Source organism: Phodopus roborovskii, unplaced genomic scaffold (genome assembly GCF_943737965.1).
Source record: "Phodopus roborovskii unplaced genomic scaffold, PHOROB, whole genome shotgun sequence".
Lineage (NCBI taxonomy): Eukaryota > Metazoa > Chordata > Mammalia > Rodentia > Cricetidae > Phodopus > Phodopus roborovskii.
In genome coordinates, this window is record NW_026125868.1 from 317,360 (window position 1) to 333,511 (window position 16,152).

At 37.8% G+C, this 16,152-nt stretch overlaps 1 long non-coding RNA gene across 1 annotated transcript; it reads left to right on the forward strand.

Annotated features, from left to right (window-relative positions):
- The first annotated feature begins 11,154 nt into the window (after positions 1–11,154).
- Positions 11,155–15,419, forward strand: LOC127217870 (uncharacterized). Its single transcript, XR_007834126.1, has 2 exons — positions 11,155–11,196; positions 12,314–15,419. It is a non-coding gene; the product is annotated as an uncharacterized LOC127217870 (long non-coding RNA).
- The last annotated feature ends 733 nt before the right edge of the window (positions 15,420–16,152 follow it).

Consider the following 16,152-nt stretch of genomic DNA (forward strand, 5'->3'; position numbering starts at 1 on the left):
GGGGCCTTTGTGTTGATAAAATTTGTGCAAACCCAGTCTGTGGAGTATTGGAATAAGATGGAATGAGAGAGGTGAATTCCAGTTCAGATACACTTTTGAATCAATTAGGATGAACTGAGAGGTTCACAAGAGACACCAGAGTCTTAAGGTTGCAGCTTGCCACTCAGGGAAGAACGTTTGGAGAAGTGGGATTAGGGGAGAGGAAATTGCCTTAAACCACAGCAGGCATGGTTCAGATAAGATGCGAGGATCAGCTTCCTGCCAGCAGAACATGGCTCATGGAAAGAGAAGTGTGCCAATGTCATTATTTATGATCTCTACCCCCAAACTTAGAATCAATTCTGCTTTTGAAAACAAAATGTTAAGGTCTCAAGTGAGGTTAGTGGGAAGGAGTATTGGTCCTTCCGAGTGGCATGTGGTATGAAAGACAACAGGAGAGATGACTTGAGATCTAGCTCTGCTGACTGTTGAAAGACTTGAAATGTGTCTTTGTTTAGGTATTCTAAAGTTCAGTTTCATGATCTGTAAGAAGGTCATAACAATACCTCCTAGAGTGTCTTTGAAGATTGCAAAAGAGGATGTATGTAAACCACAAAGCAGAGTGCCTGACACGAAGCCATCTTTAGTTGTTGGCTCTCTTTTCCCATTTTATTTCTCTAGTTCTATCTACTCAGGGTTCTGAAACCTCTAGCTATCCCTGGCCTCTGTCACCTCCTTTTCTATTTAAAAAATATTAGTAGATAATGAAAAAGTCATGGACTTAGGGATTCTGGAAATTCACATTGTCTAAGAGATAATCATCTCCAAGATAGAGTCATGCTTGCCAGAAAGTCCTACAAAGCCTCTTATATTTCCCATTCTGTAACTACTGCTGAGCTTTGAGGATACACCAGAAAATTGATGTCTGGTAGTACGTTCCTATTTAGGGATATATTGCTACTAAGTCCACCAGTCGCTTTCCCTACAAACCCCACATGAACACAGATTCAAGGCTTAGGCCCCACCACAAAGATCCCTTCAATGAGAGCGGTCAATGGAGGACCCTCAACAAATCTAGATGTGCCACAAGACATAAGATAAAATATCCCTTGTAACTGTGTAATCACTTTACAGCCTTGAAAACTTTTTCACAATTTTTACGTAAAAATGAGTAATATTTGTAATATAATTATTAGTTATATAGAAAAGAAGCAATAATATTTATTATAATAACAAAATGAAATAGCATGTAGAAGAAAAGATAATTGAATACACTTGATATTTATGTTTTATATGCATGTCATATTGCACACACATACAAGGTTCAGAGAAATTTACCTAGACTGACTCAACTTTCAAGACTTAGTTTTAAATATTCTTTAGAGAAAGACTTTCCTAAACTCACATACTATATTAAATTCATCATTATTATTTCTTTTATAACTTCCTATAATTATTCTGTCTGACACATTTCTATTGTGAGATTATTTGATATCTACTCTTTCTCATTTAAATATGAATTCTAGAAGGCAGAATTCTGATTGTGCTTATTTTCTTTGGTATGTATGTCACTCAGATCAATTGACAAATCCATGAATTGGGGAGGAAGACCCTTAAAAACCTTTTTGTTTGGTTCATGTATAAATGGGAAGACTGTTACTAGAATGAAGAAAGACTGTCAAATTTCATACCACAAGCCATGACATAGGGGAGCCTGGAACTCAGGCCTTATGATACTCTATATTAATGAAAAGGCCAAGATGGTATGAAAAGAGATATCTAATGATTTATTGTTTTGGAGAGGAACCCTTCAAATTCTTTAGTTCAGCTTATCTGAGCCTTAGAGAAGTGGGGCTTTTCTATTAGAATTCAGGCTCTGTGAGGGTAAGAATGGTGTTTCTTAAACTCAGCTTCTATTTGAGGTGTTAAGTTCTCTTTTAAAAATTTATTTTAGGAGTTCTTTGTTCAAGAGATTTTCCCATTGTACATAATACACACAAACATTTGTCATTTCCCTTTTGTCTTTGCTTCTTGTTTTACACTTCTGTATATTATCTATGTCCCTTAATAAAATATAATATTGAGGGCAATGATCTTTTAAATCTATTTTTAAGATTATTTTCTTTTTAATTATATGTATATATGCATATCTGTGTATAGGCAAGTGCATGTGAGTAGAGTATTCTGAGGTTAGAGGCATAGGGTTCCCTGGAACTTGAATTACAGGAGTTTGTGAACCACATGACATAAATACTAAGAATCTATCTTGGGTCTTCTAGAAAAGCAACAAGAGCAACAAGAGTTGTTAAGACTGAATCATCTCTGAAGCCCCAGTGATTTTAATCTTATTCTACCTTGTGCCTACTACTGCTTTCTCTGTATTAGATGCTCAGTTAATATTTGTTGGTAAAACAAATGTCATTCAATTTCTTTGAAATTCCATTATGTTAGTTTGCTTTCTTTTGTTGTGATAAACAACATGACCAAGAACAAGTTATTTTGTACATTTTTTAAAATTTAAATTCAAATCAATTTTATTTAATGGACCGATCCCAGTTCCCTTTCCCTCCTGTCCTCTCCCTTCCTTCACCCCTCCCCATCCACTCCTCAGAGAGTGTGAGGCTTCCCATGGGGGATCATCAAAGTCTGACCCTCCCCCATGTATCTTATCTTATACTTCTACATCACAGTTCATTATTGAGGGAAGTTAGGGTAGCAACTCAATGCAGGAACCTGGAGTCAGGAACTGAAGCAGAGACTATGGTGGAAAGAAGTTTACTGGCTTGCTCCCTATGGCTTTCTCATCTTGCTTTCTTACATAATACAGAGCACCTGCCTACAGATGACTTTGCCCACAGATAGCTATACCCTTCCATGCTAAAAAATAAAAAAATGCCTCACAAACTTTTTATTACAGGGGTATTGCTTTGACAATCTCAGTGTGTATTTTGGAAAAGATTATGGAAGGCTTTTCAGACTTTGAGCTAGAAAAACCACTGAGTGAATAGAGCTCAGTGGGCTGTTCTGGGTGAGCTTGGAGGAGAAGCTATTGTGAGCAGTGCAGATGACAGCTTGTGAAGTTCCAGAGGCAAGTTTCGAGTTCCTTAGAGACTGTGTTGGACCTATTGAATTATGAACTAAAACAGTGAAACCTCTGGTTTACTGAGAAAATTGATTCTGGTCAGCTGGGTCTGAAGAATCAAGAAGAGATCAGCATAATTGAGGTGAAACCTTCTGGGAAGTGTTTCCTCAGAGTTAGCACACAGAAACTGTGTTCCAGAGGTGGACAAGGCTGTAAGCCATTCTGACAACTGAATATGATAGTGTAAGATTTACCCAGGGTATACTGTTTTTTAAGCATGAAGGGGTTATAGGGAACAACTGGAGCGTGGCACTGCAGGGTTGGAGTCCAAGAACAGAACCCAGTTGAAACCACTGGTAAAAATGTAGCCTTAATTGCAGTAAAAAGGAAAGGGTCACGAAGAGAAGTTGAGGCTTTGAATCTTGTCTTAGGATTAGAGAAGGCTGAGGAAAGGCTACTGGTGAAGGTACAGGCCAGATGAAGTAGCATTTTGGACATAAGGATGCTGTAAGATGATCTTCAAAGACAGCATCGGCTGTGAAGTAGAATTGATCTGAGCCTAGGAGACAGGCTGAACATGCTGTGATGGCTGTCTGTCCAATCCCTTTGGAGGAGCTGAGAAGATCATAAGTGAATCCCAGACCTTGATCACTGAGGTATTTACACCAGTGGAGTTTGGTTTTGCTTTATTCAGATCGTGATGATGTCCTGGTTCTCCTTGGAGTAATAAAGTTTTGAACTTATTTTGATTTTACAGGGATCCACAGTTGAGAGTTTTAGGGATATGGAATATTTTAGAAAGGTTTGAAATTAGAAAAAGACTGGTTAATTTAAACAAATTGAACTTTTCTCTTTTGGTAGGGAGCTAGTTTAATTAATTATGACATATACAGAGAAGAAATATGAGAAAGCCATTTAAAACATGAAGTATATTGACATTGAAATACTGAAATGAATGTTGTTCTACAAAATACACTGATAAGCTAAGCATACGATTCACACTCATGATCCCAGTACCTGAGAGGTAGATTTTAGAGGGTTAGGATTGCAAAGTCAGCCTCAGCTATAGAAGTTTGAAGCTAGTCTGGGCCATGTGAAAACAAAAAAAACAAACAAATAAACAAACTAACACAGTTTTCCATAGCCTCTGCATCAGCTCTTACCTCCAAGTTCCTGCCCTGATTTCCCTCTGCCATGGAGTGAGTCTTCAGGCTGTGTAAGCTGAAATAAGTCTTCTCTGAAACTTGTTTATGGTCAGGGTGTTTTGTTATAGCAACATAAACTAATAACTAAGACAGAGGTGTTTTACTAAGTGGAAATTTTCTCTTTCTAGATGATGCTTGCTTGTGTCAAATTGTAAAAAGTAACTGACACGCCCATAAATCATCCACTTAATTGGAATGGATTGCCTCCTAAATCACTGCCAAACTGATTTCTAGCAAATGGTTAGTTCTAGTCAAAACTCATGGGGTTGTTCTATATTATCCTTCTGTTCCCTTAAAAGCACTACCTTTCCCCATCTTTCACTAAGAAAGAACACAAAAGAGATAAAATTGTCTGTATCAACTCAGAGGTAAGAGGGGCATTAACCCCCATCTGAATTAGTGAACACATACATATATGTTTGAGCTTTATTGGTAAATTTGTAATTTTATATATTTTGAGAACAAAATAGTGTTATGATTTTTGAAAACTGCTTAGAATAATTGAGTCAGACTAATTGCCATGTTTATTACCCCAAGTACTTACATTTTGACTATGTGATTTGACATTTGATCTTTGTAATTTTAAAATATGCAATATACTAGATTTAACTACATTTACATTAATCCCTTTGAGACTTTTTGTATTTTGAATAGTTTCTTCTCAACCCACATTGCCAGATTCTGTATCATTCCACTCTGTGTTTGTGAATTCAGTTAATTGCTCTTGATTCAACTGGTAAGTGAGAACATAAAGCAGTTGTTTTTCTGTGCCTGGCACTCTTTACTTGGCATATTTTTTTTTACACTATGTGTTATAAATAATGGAATTTCCATATTTTTAAGGCTGAGCAGCAGGAGTATACATTTGAAAGTAATGTAATTTTCAAATGGAAGACAGGCTCCAGAATTCCAACTCCTAGATAAGGAGCTATTGAAAGCTGATGGATGCCAGGAGAAGGAGAGTCAGGTTTTGTTTGTTTGCTTGTGTAAGGTCTTGGCTCCAGTTAACTCTACTATGCTCTGGTAGTTGGCCCTTGCTCTATTAGTCAACTCTACTATGCTCTGGTAGATGGCCCTAGATCTATTGGTCTGTGGGCAGCAGAAAATGGAATCTTTGGGGGGGGGAGAGAGATAGAGAGATAGAGATAGAAAGAGAGAGACAGAGAGAGAGAAAGTCGAGAGTGGGTAGGGTAGAGCTGAGGGGAGCTGGGGGAGGACTGGGTAGTGTGTATGGTCAAACGCCTTAGTATGCATCCATGAAATTCTTAATGAATTAATTGAAAATTCTATATTAAAAAAGAAATGCAAATTTCCCTTCCAAATATTTGCAATAGGTCATTGCATGTTGGTTTCTCCTTCCTTCTCTGATAAAGACCCTTTGGTGGATCTCTGTGAGAACCAGATAAGACTACTTGGCTACCATGCTGACCAAGGACAAAGCATGGGGAGAGAAAATTATAGTTAATTTATTTTTCTGTTTTTTAAGCAACTCCCTGGTCTCCTTTTCTTTTTCTTCACATTGATGATCATTGAGCACAGGGCTTTGCACACAGTGAGCAAGTACTCTAACATTGGACTATAACTACAGATCTTGAAATCCATTTTATTCACTATTTATTTTTAAAAGCTCGGCAAAGGTAAGCTCTAACAAAACTCTTAGACCAATAATAATATGTTGAAAATTAGTGAAGATTTCTGTATATGGTCACCCTTGTAAGATAAAAAGATAACTAACCAAAATTTAACATTTTTTAGCTAGAGCTAATATATATAATATCTTTCTCTATATATATACACACACATATATGTAATATATGCATATATTTATTGCTGCAAGATTCAATTCATTCATGGATTTCCATAAGCCATTGAAATCCTGCCTCTAGTTGTGATATTACTTATGCCATCTATTGAATAAGATTAGGGAGGTGGCAGTGGATCTGAGAGGAGTAATGGGGAGTGAATATGATCAAAATACATTGTGTGAAATTCTCAAACAAATGGTATATTTTAAATGGATGATTGCAATATCTAGTCATTAGGCTATGCTAAAAAATTACATATATAATTACTAATATATAAAAATATATATTAAACCATTGAAAGAGTGTCTCACATGAGCTCAAAAAATTATTCATTATTTTTGTTATAGTTCAAAACAAATCTTTTGGCAGATCCAATGATTTACTTCATTATTCTAATACATCTATAGGTATCAGTAGGTCATTTATTCACTGTACTTTTTCATTTTTGGTCCTTTGGCTGGAATTAGGCATATTGACAAGCACTGAGATATGACCTTCAACCCTCACATGTATGTTAAAAATAGCATGGAATGATGGTGCATGCCTTTATATTGTAGGCTTTAATCCCAGAACTTGGGAGGCAGAAGAAGTCAGATATCTGAGTTCAAGGCCAGACTGGTCTATAAATAGAATTCTAGGATAGCCAAGGCTACACAGAGAAACCCTGTCCTGAAAGAAAAGTGTGGTTATTAACATGTTGTGGCCACATTATATTTCTAGTAAATTATTGCTTATTTTTATCGGTATATATTAATTTTTCCCTTGGTACCAAATGCAAAGCTTTGTGTGCAGTAATGTTTGATGTAACTTTATTGAATAAATTTCAGCTGTTGTTGATTTAAGTGATGAAAATTCTTTTACCGATACCACTGGCTGTGTATGGACTGGACCTTCAGTGAAACCTCTGTCCCCAGATTCAGGTGTAAAAGATGGTCTTTTACACCTGAGTGTGCCATATGCATTGCATCAGCCTGTACATTTCCTCTTACAGGAAGCCCAGTGCAATCCTGTGCAGAGCAATCATCGAGGTTGGGGTGGAGTGTGTGGACATCAGCCATCTCTTGCATAGCAAGTGGCCATAACTTTGCAATTGTCTTCGTATTCTTTCTTTAAAAGGTTTTCTGAAAGAGGTGGAGGTAAAATGACCAAGAAAATGAACTCAAGTCAAAAGGTGCTTTCCTGGTTCCCACATAGAGGTAAATAAGCTAAGGATCTTGGAGAGTTAAGACCAGGTGATCTTCCTCATCTGCTTATGCACTTTGTCATTCACTTACTCAACTGATAGTCCTGGAGAAAACATTTAACCCCTTATGTTGAGAAGACAGTGAAGGATTAGAAGTAGTCCTTATTTTGGGTTTCTTTTATTTTTTATTTTTATTTTTAATTGAAATTAAAATCAATCTTATTTTATGGACCAATCCCAATTCCCTCTCCCTCCTGTCCTCCCACATCCACTCCTCAGAGAGGATGAGGCTTCCCATGGGGGATCATCAAAGTCTGTCATATCATTTGGGACAGGACCTAGCCCCCCCCCCATGTATTTAGGCTGAGAGAGCATCCCTCCATAGGGAATCGGCTCCCAAAGTCCATTCGTGCAGTAGGTATAAATACTGGTTCCACTCATTACCAGAGGTTCCATAGACTGTCCTGATCTCCCAGGTGACACCCACATTCAGGGAGCCTGAATCAGTTCTATGAATGTTCCCCAGCTGTCAGTCTGGGGTCTGTGTGCTCCTAGTTGTTCAGGTCAGCTGTTTCTGTGAGTTTCCCCAGCATGGTTTTGATCCCTTTGTCCTTTGAGTTTCTAATAAAAAGAGATGCAAAGGGATAGGTGGGCAACTACTAACTTCATTGGAGGTTATGAATAGGAAATTTTAGTGACTAACGGCATCATATTTATCTCCCCTTTAAGACATACCTTAGTTTTCTGACAATCTTTCAAACTTGTCAACTCTTTGTCTTCCATCCTGAAAGAACTGATAGCACTTTAAACCTTTATCAGATATCAACATGTCACATTCTATAGAGCAGCACTTTTTTTTTTTCATACATTTCTGTTTTCTAGCCTGAGAATCCTTGAAACAGATCTGATGATGGAGGCTTAGCTATTACATGATTATTTAAGGCCATAAAGTTAATGAATCACAGAGCTGAGTTGAAGGACTCTGTCTCGGTGTTCTCTCTCATTTAGCACTGAGTGAGTACATGAACACACACACACACACACACACACACACACACACACACACACACTGGGTCCCCAGCAGTGCCTGCAAATTCTACTTCTTCTTATCTTTCTACCATCCCAAACACAGCCATGGAAGACAACACCTCAAATAGGAAATCTGTTTGACGTCCCATTGCTCTGAGAAACAGCTTGGACAGCAGGCATAATGAAGGAGACCCCCTTCACTGGATGTGGTGACACATAACATGTATTCCTAGTGTTTGAGGCAGAGAGATTGCTTCAGTCTGAGTTAGAGGATAGTCTGAGAAAGGCCCTGAAAGCCTGATATTTAAAAGAGAGACTTTCGCTCAAAAAATAAAAATAAAATAAATAACCCCTTTGTGCTGTTGCTGCAAGATGGGTACTTACCAACATGTTTTGTGCTTGTGGGATAAAGAGGAACGTTCAGGCATTCAGTACTCTTTGTTCTCCTTCATATTCTCTTCACAGATGGAAAAAAAACCACATCTACCTGGCTCCTAATCCTCTCTCATGGACCTTCTATGGTTCTGAAAATGGACACCATTAATTATTTCTTTAACGAAGTCATTTTCTCCAGAAATATATTGTTTAAAAGCCAGAGGAGTTGGCTAGGAATACAGCTCAGACAGTTTGAGCACCTGTCTAACACATGAATTAGTCATGATCTTAATCCTCAACACCACACACACACACACACACACACACACACACACACACACACACACACACACACACAAGAAAACAAAATAGCCACTAGAATATCTTAACTTAGGGCATACAAAAGCAACGGGTTGCTCAATGTAATTTTTCAAGAGTTACTTGAGAGAACATAGTCCCTTCTTAGAAAAAGGCTTACTGCTATGCTTCTATTCCAAGTTTTAGTCATAAACCCCAAAGAAACAAGAGTCATATCTTTCTAGAAGCCAAATATGGAGACACTGTTCTCAGGGCCTAAGCTAATAAATTATTCTGGTGGAAGGAAATTATTTGCAAAATAGTACAAATGTGAATTGATCCCTATTCTAGGCTATCCTCAGAGCCTTAGGCCCTGTAACCACAGGGAAACACATGATAAATAGAGGATTAGGTATCTAGTCATTAATAAAGGAACCGTGGAATGCTTGAATCAGAGATGCTGAGAACAACAATGACTCCCAACTATGCTGTTTAGAGAAGGAACAGAGTTGAGACTAGATCCTCACACTCTTAACTCTCAGGATATGTGTTTTTTTGGTTTGAGTTTGAACTTTAAAATCTTTATATGTCATGAATCAATTATTTACAACAGCTTGAATATTGTCCAGGATCTTATTTGAACTAGTTTAGGCATAACCAGAGCACTGCAACCATTCAAACTTGTTTTAAGTAGATCTTGAAAACATCACAGGATCTTTCCCCATTCTTCATCCCCTGTGTCATTAAAATTTAAGGTACAAAGTCCTATATGAGAATCTATCATCTGTCTGATTGTGAATGAAAACTTCCCAGAGACTGCATACATGGGGTTTGAGCATATAACTCGCCAGCTTCCCAAACTCTTTAGTTCTCTTTCTCATCCTGATTGTCACATTGAACCTAAAGATAATCTTTTATTTTAGCTACTTTTTTCTTCTTTGTGGTTAATATAATGCATTTTAAAACATCCTAACACCTGGAGCAATAACTGAATGCAAATTCTGTCTCCCCTATTATTTCCTAGTGTTGTTTGCTTAGACAAGCTGTTTATTTACAGCATGTGGTAGAGAGTTACCAGCATATTCCCTGTAGGAGCTTGGTCAGAACATGGCTTGTCTCACTTGCTGTATCTCTAGGGAGAATGCAGAGTCTCTGAGACTCACAAGGAGGGAACAATCCAATAGCAGCACTCCTAAGTACCTCAAGGCAAGCTTGAAGTTCAAATCAAGCTGCAACCTGAGAAGACATTCCAGGTGGTAGTGAGGGTTGAGCCCTGAGTTTGCCCTCACTTACTTCTACAGTGGAGAAATACTGAATTGCATGCTCTGCAAGATGGCCCAGTGGATGCTGGCTTCTAAGGAGAACTGTTCATTGTGTTGTATTTGCAGAGGCCTGAGGTCCCAGACCCCATGCAGCTAATGTCTGGTAAATCAGCCACCTCTACTTCCACAAAGGTACTGTGTTAAGATGGAGCAAGTAGGTGCTGTTATTTCTGGAGGCAAAATGCCAAAATTTCTATATTCTCCATTTGTTACCTTTTTTTTTTTTTTTTTAACTTTCCTAAAGTTCGGGATGTAGAATCATGGGAATGACAGTCAAACCTCAAAGAGAACAAACTTGTCTTTAAAAAGGTGAATCTGTCACAATCATTTCCTGCTAGCCCTTGGAAGTTGTGTAGCTGGTTCTCTGTGCTAGGAAAGACATAAAATGCTATTCTAGGGCTGGAAGGAATTCTTGCACAATAAGATGAACACAGTTTCAATGGAAATGGGGTGGTGTCATATTTCAGAATTGACACAAGTTTTAAATTTGGACAAAGGATTTTCATTAGGTAATATCATAGCTCTGATATATGAGGATTCCCAAAGTTGCTCTAGGGAAACCTCCTTGCTTCATAGGCAGAGTCCAAAGGCAACTAGTTACTTCCTGCTTTCCCACTCAGTAGCATGGGAAGTCAGTGTCTTTGGAGGTTGGTTGAGAATGGCTGGAGATAGAAGTAGGGGCTATTGCTGCATTAGCAACTCTTTTCACAATAGCTCTGTTTTGTCAATTTGTACCCAGATTTCCGTTGGTTAGCCTCAAATTTATCTTCCTCATTTCTGTTTCCTCTTCATGACACAGAGAGTCCTTCCAAACATGTGACCTTTGTGCTCACAACATAAAGCTCAGCTTCCCCTGATCTCTATAGTTCAGTTCAGTACCTATATCCCATTGAAGACAAAGGCACCACTTCAATGACAGGTATAGTACTTATTTATTCTCTTAGATTTCCATGCTGAGACAGTGCAGTGCCCACAACAACTGTAGCTTGGATATACCTAACTGATGAACAGATCATAGTTAGGGATGCAGGTCAAAGACAGATGAAGTTTTCTATTGGCTTTCTATCCTAGAGCTTATGATAGCTGAGAGAAAGGACATTATAATTCCTAACAAATGATGGTGTTTAGAAGACAGTCAGTCATGTAAAAGTTGAATGTTCTTCAGAGTCAGGAGTTAGGAGTTCTGAATAGCATTTTTTATTCTTTTCTTTTTATATCATGTTTCGTTGAGTGAGTCATTTCTGTATTCTAGCACTCAGTGTTGGACTCAATTTCAGAGAAGAGGAAGACAATGATGGAGTGCTGCCTATTGTCTTAATCTCTACAATTCTTCTTTGGAAGGCTAGCAGCCCTCAGTTGAGAAAGGGGATGAGAATGATGCTCAAACACACCCTGGAAAACTGGTGTTGATGTGAAGTGTATGGCTGAGCCATGAAAGTTTCTTTTCTGCTCTTGTATTTCACTACTCCAATCTTAGAATCTAAAAGTCACATAGAACGAAGTTTGGGAGTAGAAAGAAAACAAATATGTCAATGAGGAACAGAAAACCTATAACACAGCTCAATATAACTATGGGCCAGTGCTCTTTTTGCCCTGCTGTATGAGGACTGAGACAACACAAAGAACTAAGAGGTGCCCTGCAACTCAGGCTTTCCTTATATTGGAAGAGATCTGGATATTTGGACATGGTCCTGGGTACTTCTTTTTCACTAATCTATTTCCTGATATGACTTATTCTGAAAACTTGATGATTTTTGAGTAAAACCTCATTGTTCTTTTACCAAGTTTATGTCTTCCAATTTCCTTCATGAAGACTGATCTATGCTTGGTCTCATTGAGAGCAACTTTCTGGAGCTATCCAATGGAGGACTTTGCACTCTCATGGGGATAAATGATGCTATTTCAAATAGGATAACGACAAATACAAGAGTTTAAGAATCCTTCAACTATTACCTCATGTATCTCTTCATTCTATGGGTCTGAACTAACTTTATTTCAACTGAACTTGCTTTTCTTCTCTGTACTCCTTTGAACAGGTGTGAACTGAAACATCAAGAGTGAAAATGAAACTGGCCTACATCCAGCTTAATTCCTTTCATCAGTATTGGGAAACAGTATTTATAATTTTTTAACTCAATGCCCTGACTCTTTAGCCCCTCTCATACCTTTTTCCTTAGCTTTCTGGGGTGAAGGGGGCCAGATATGGCATCCAGGAGACTATGGGTACCTCTGGAGTGTCCAACTCTTTTTACAACAGCTGACAGGCAGTAGAGATGATGACAGGAAACAGCAACTCTTTTCTTTGGCACTGTAAACTAAAACTCTTAATCAGTTTCCTTGGATTTTACTAGCTCCAGATTCTGAAGAAAGGTCTCTTTAAGTACCTTTGGAAATAGCTAGGGAAATCTCACCAATTTTCAGCCACCTTGACAAGAAAGACTTTTGTCTCTATCTCTAGAGAAGACAATTGAAGCCTAACAAAGACTTATCCCAACTGTGATTGGTTAGGATCACTATCTGATTTTTGTCTGATTCTTTCCACTGTACCACTGTGACCTTGACAACTGCTTTGTCAAAATACCACACATACAGGAGATGTAAGCTGAATTTGGAGATGGAGAGAAAAGTTAGAGAATAGAAAAGACAATTTTGATCTTCAGCTTTTAATTCATCAAATTGGAGTGATGTGTTAACCTGTTACATCCAGCTAAGCGTTTAGAAAAAAAACCCCAGCATATTCTTACTGAAATAGCATACAGGGAAGTTTCCTTTCTTAGTAATTTTGGGATGTTTGCCACTTTTTATGCCAGTGATCAATACAGACCTTCTACTTTTTCCAAACCCACATTTAGATCTGGGCAGGACAAATTCAATAATGGCATGCTGGAGTTTTTAATTATGTGTGATGCAACATACAATTACAAAGTAGTTCTAGGTATGGCTCTTCTGGCAGCTTCCTTACTGCCCTAGTGTCTCTGACTGCAAAGAGGTTAATTTTGCCCTGCAAAATCCATTGCTCTGTGTTGCTATTCCTCTCCCTTTTTTGCAGAGGCATATAACAAAAAGACAGGAATAAGTGATGGCAAGGAAAGCTGAGGATATAATGAGATGATATACAACATAACCTCCAAACTATAAATAGTTTATTGTATGACCTATAGCAAGTCTTTCCCTAAACTCCATTTTCTCATTTATACTCTTGAGTGGGTAAAACATGATGACTAATAAAGGAATTTTAATGTATCCTTTCTTTTCTATTTATGAGAATGCTGGCTAAGGCCCCAAGAAATTACCGCTTCAGGTCTGTTAAATAAATTGTCAATCATTTTTTCATGTTAATATTTATTTCATTTAATTTTAGCCACTTTCTTTCTGCACAGGGGATCAAATACAGAGTTTTGTACATGTTAACCCCTGAGTTTTATCCCTAGGTCTTGTTTTATTTAGATAGGGTCATATTACATAGCTCAGGTTGGCCTCAAACCTGAAGCTCCCCTACCTCTGTCCATGAAAACTAGTATTTAGGCATGCACTATCATAACTGGCTATAACAAGTTTTAAGCATTTGTTATATAACAGATATTAAATTAATGGCTTTATCACATATTGTCACAATGACTTCAAGCATGTTCCTGTGGCTGTAAAAAACTAGGTGTCAGGAACACAAAATCATTTAACTAAGGTGTCCAGCTAGTTAATGACAGAGCTAGAATTCAAGCCCATTTTTTAAAGACTCAATGTCTAGGTACATAACCGGTATGCTGACAATACAGAGTGAAAGAAGTCAGTAGGGGAAAGGAACAAGGATATTATCTCTGAGCCCTTTAAAATCAGGGAGGCAGGATGACAAACAAACGGTCCCATTCAGCTGATAGAAGAGTTAACACTGGCTTGGGCCACCAGAGTCTCCAGGAAAACACTCAGAATCCTTGTTTTGGTTTGGGGCCTTAGGCCTATTTTACTTATTTGCTTCTTTTGGAGTTTTATCTGGTCATGCAAGCCTCTGCCATTTGCCCGAGGCTTGGGGTATAACTTAATCAGCACATTACTTCTCTTTCCAGGTGCATATCTTCCAGGATGGTCTTGCTGCCCTGTGGAATCTTCAGACCTGGCCTTCTGCAGTGTCACGCTCCGTGTATTTGACAAGCTGAGTTAGACACTCTGTGTGGTAGAGTGTCAGTTTGTCAAATACCCCAAGTGTGGCTCATGCTTATCAGCTCCAGGCCCAGGACAGAAGGAATAGCCTGATGACTATATACAAAAGTTTATGAAACACCAAACTCTCTCATTATTCTATGGCTTTGAGAGAGCTTGAAGATTTAATCAGGGGGTGTCAGAATAAGAATGATGAAGCTCTGGGGCCTATAAATCTGGGATATATATATCTACATACCTTGTGAGAACTCCTTGGAATGCCCAATGATATTGAAAATACATAAGGGATACTAGGAAGAAAGTAAAATTTAATTTATTATTATGTCTATTAATATCTTCTTTCACATTCCTTTTCTTGCAGCCAGAACACCAGAATTTTCATAGAAGAACCATGACTTGAATGAGAAAGTAGGATATAGAAATAAATCCATGGGGGCTTGAGAGGTGGCTCAGTGGTTAAGAGCACTGCCTTCTCTTCCAAAGGTCCTGAGTTCAATTTCTAGAAACCATATGGTAGCTCACAACCATGTGTAATGAGATCTGGTGTCCTGTTCTGGCCAGCAGGCATAATTTATTATGTGTAGATAATAAATAAATAAATGTTCACAAAAAAGAAAGTAAATCCACTTTCTTGCCTTTGGAGCACATCTTGATCTACATTTTATCTTTTTCTCACTCTTAAAGCATTCTTCCTACTTCTCTTCACACACTCAGTTCCCTGTACTTTCACCCCCACAAGTTCCAATCTCTCTGGGCAGTTTTGAAAGTCAGGCTATACTTTTTCTTTACTTCTGGACTAGATACAGGGATGGACTCTTGTATTTTCTACCACCCAACATATCCTCTTAAATGGTCAATGGATTTTTCCACAGTATATTCTTGAATTCCCCATTACATTGTAAGAGTCTAGAGTATATTATATTTACTTGATTGCTCTCTTTCCTACCATTGTCCAACATTATAATTTATTTAATAAATATTTACCAATTAACTGATGTTGTACTAGTCCATTGCTTTTGGGTATGTTGGTTAAATATTACCCAGGGTTTTGTGAAAAAAATAATCAAACCATGGATATTCCAATCCTATAGTGTATACAAGTAATAGCCAAATGAGATTTTTCCTGAGAAATAAGGTTTAGGGCTAAAGAATGAGGGTAAAAAAATAGACTCTGAGGGCAAATAAATTTTGGAATTATTTGTTTATGTGGAAAATTTTAACAGAATTTTCTGAGCCTTTAATATTCTAATGTGGCACTGAATGAATTTCTAATACAGAACTATAGTAAAGGACTGCCAACATCTATCTCCAAACTCTAACACCTCATAATATATATTTGGAAGCTTCTCTAGAGAAATTTTATATTTTACCTTTGTTACAGAGATAGGAGATACCTGCTTTCACTCACAAGCCATCCACCTAAATGGCAAGACCTGTCTTGTTACTCCATTTTTGCTTAGAAGAGTCTAAGGGCTGATGTTCTATATAGGAATGACTTACTGCCTTATCTTGCATGGAAAATCATCTTAATTTTGGGGCAAAGGCCACCTTCAGAATACATAAGCAGCAATGTATACACACTGCTAAAAAGTCACAGGTTTCACTTCAGACTTTGTTCTGCCACTACCTTGATGTATGTTGCTTTTGACAAGTCATCATTTCTCTCTGTGCTTCATTTCCCAGTTTGTGATATGTGAATGCTTACTTAGATCAGCAATCT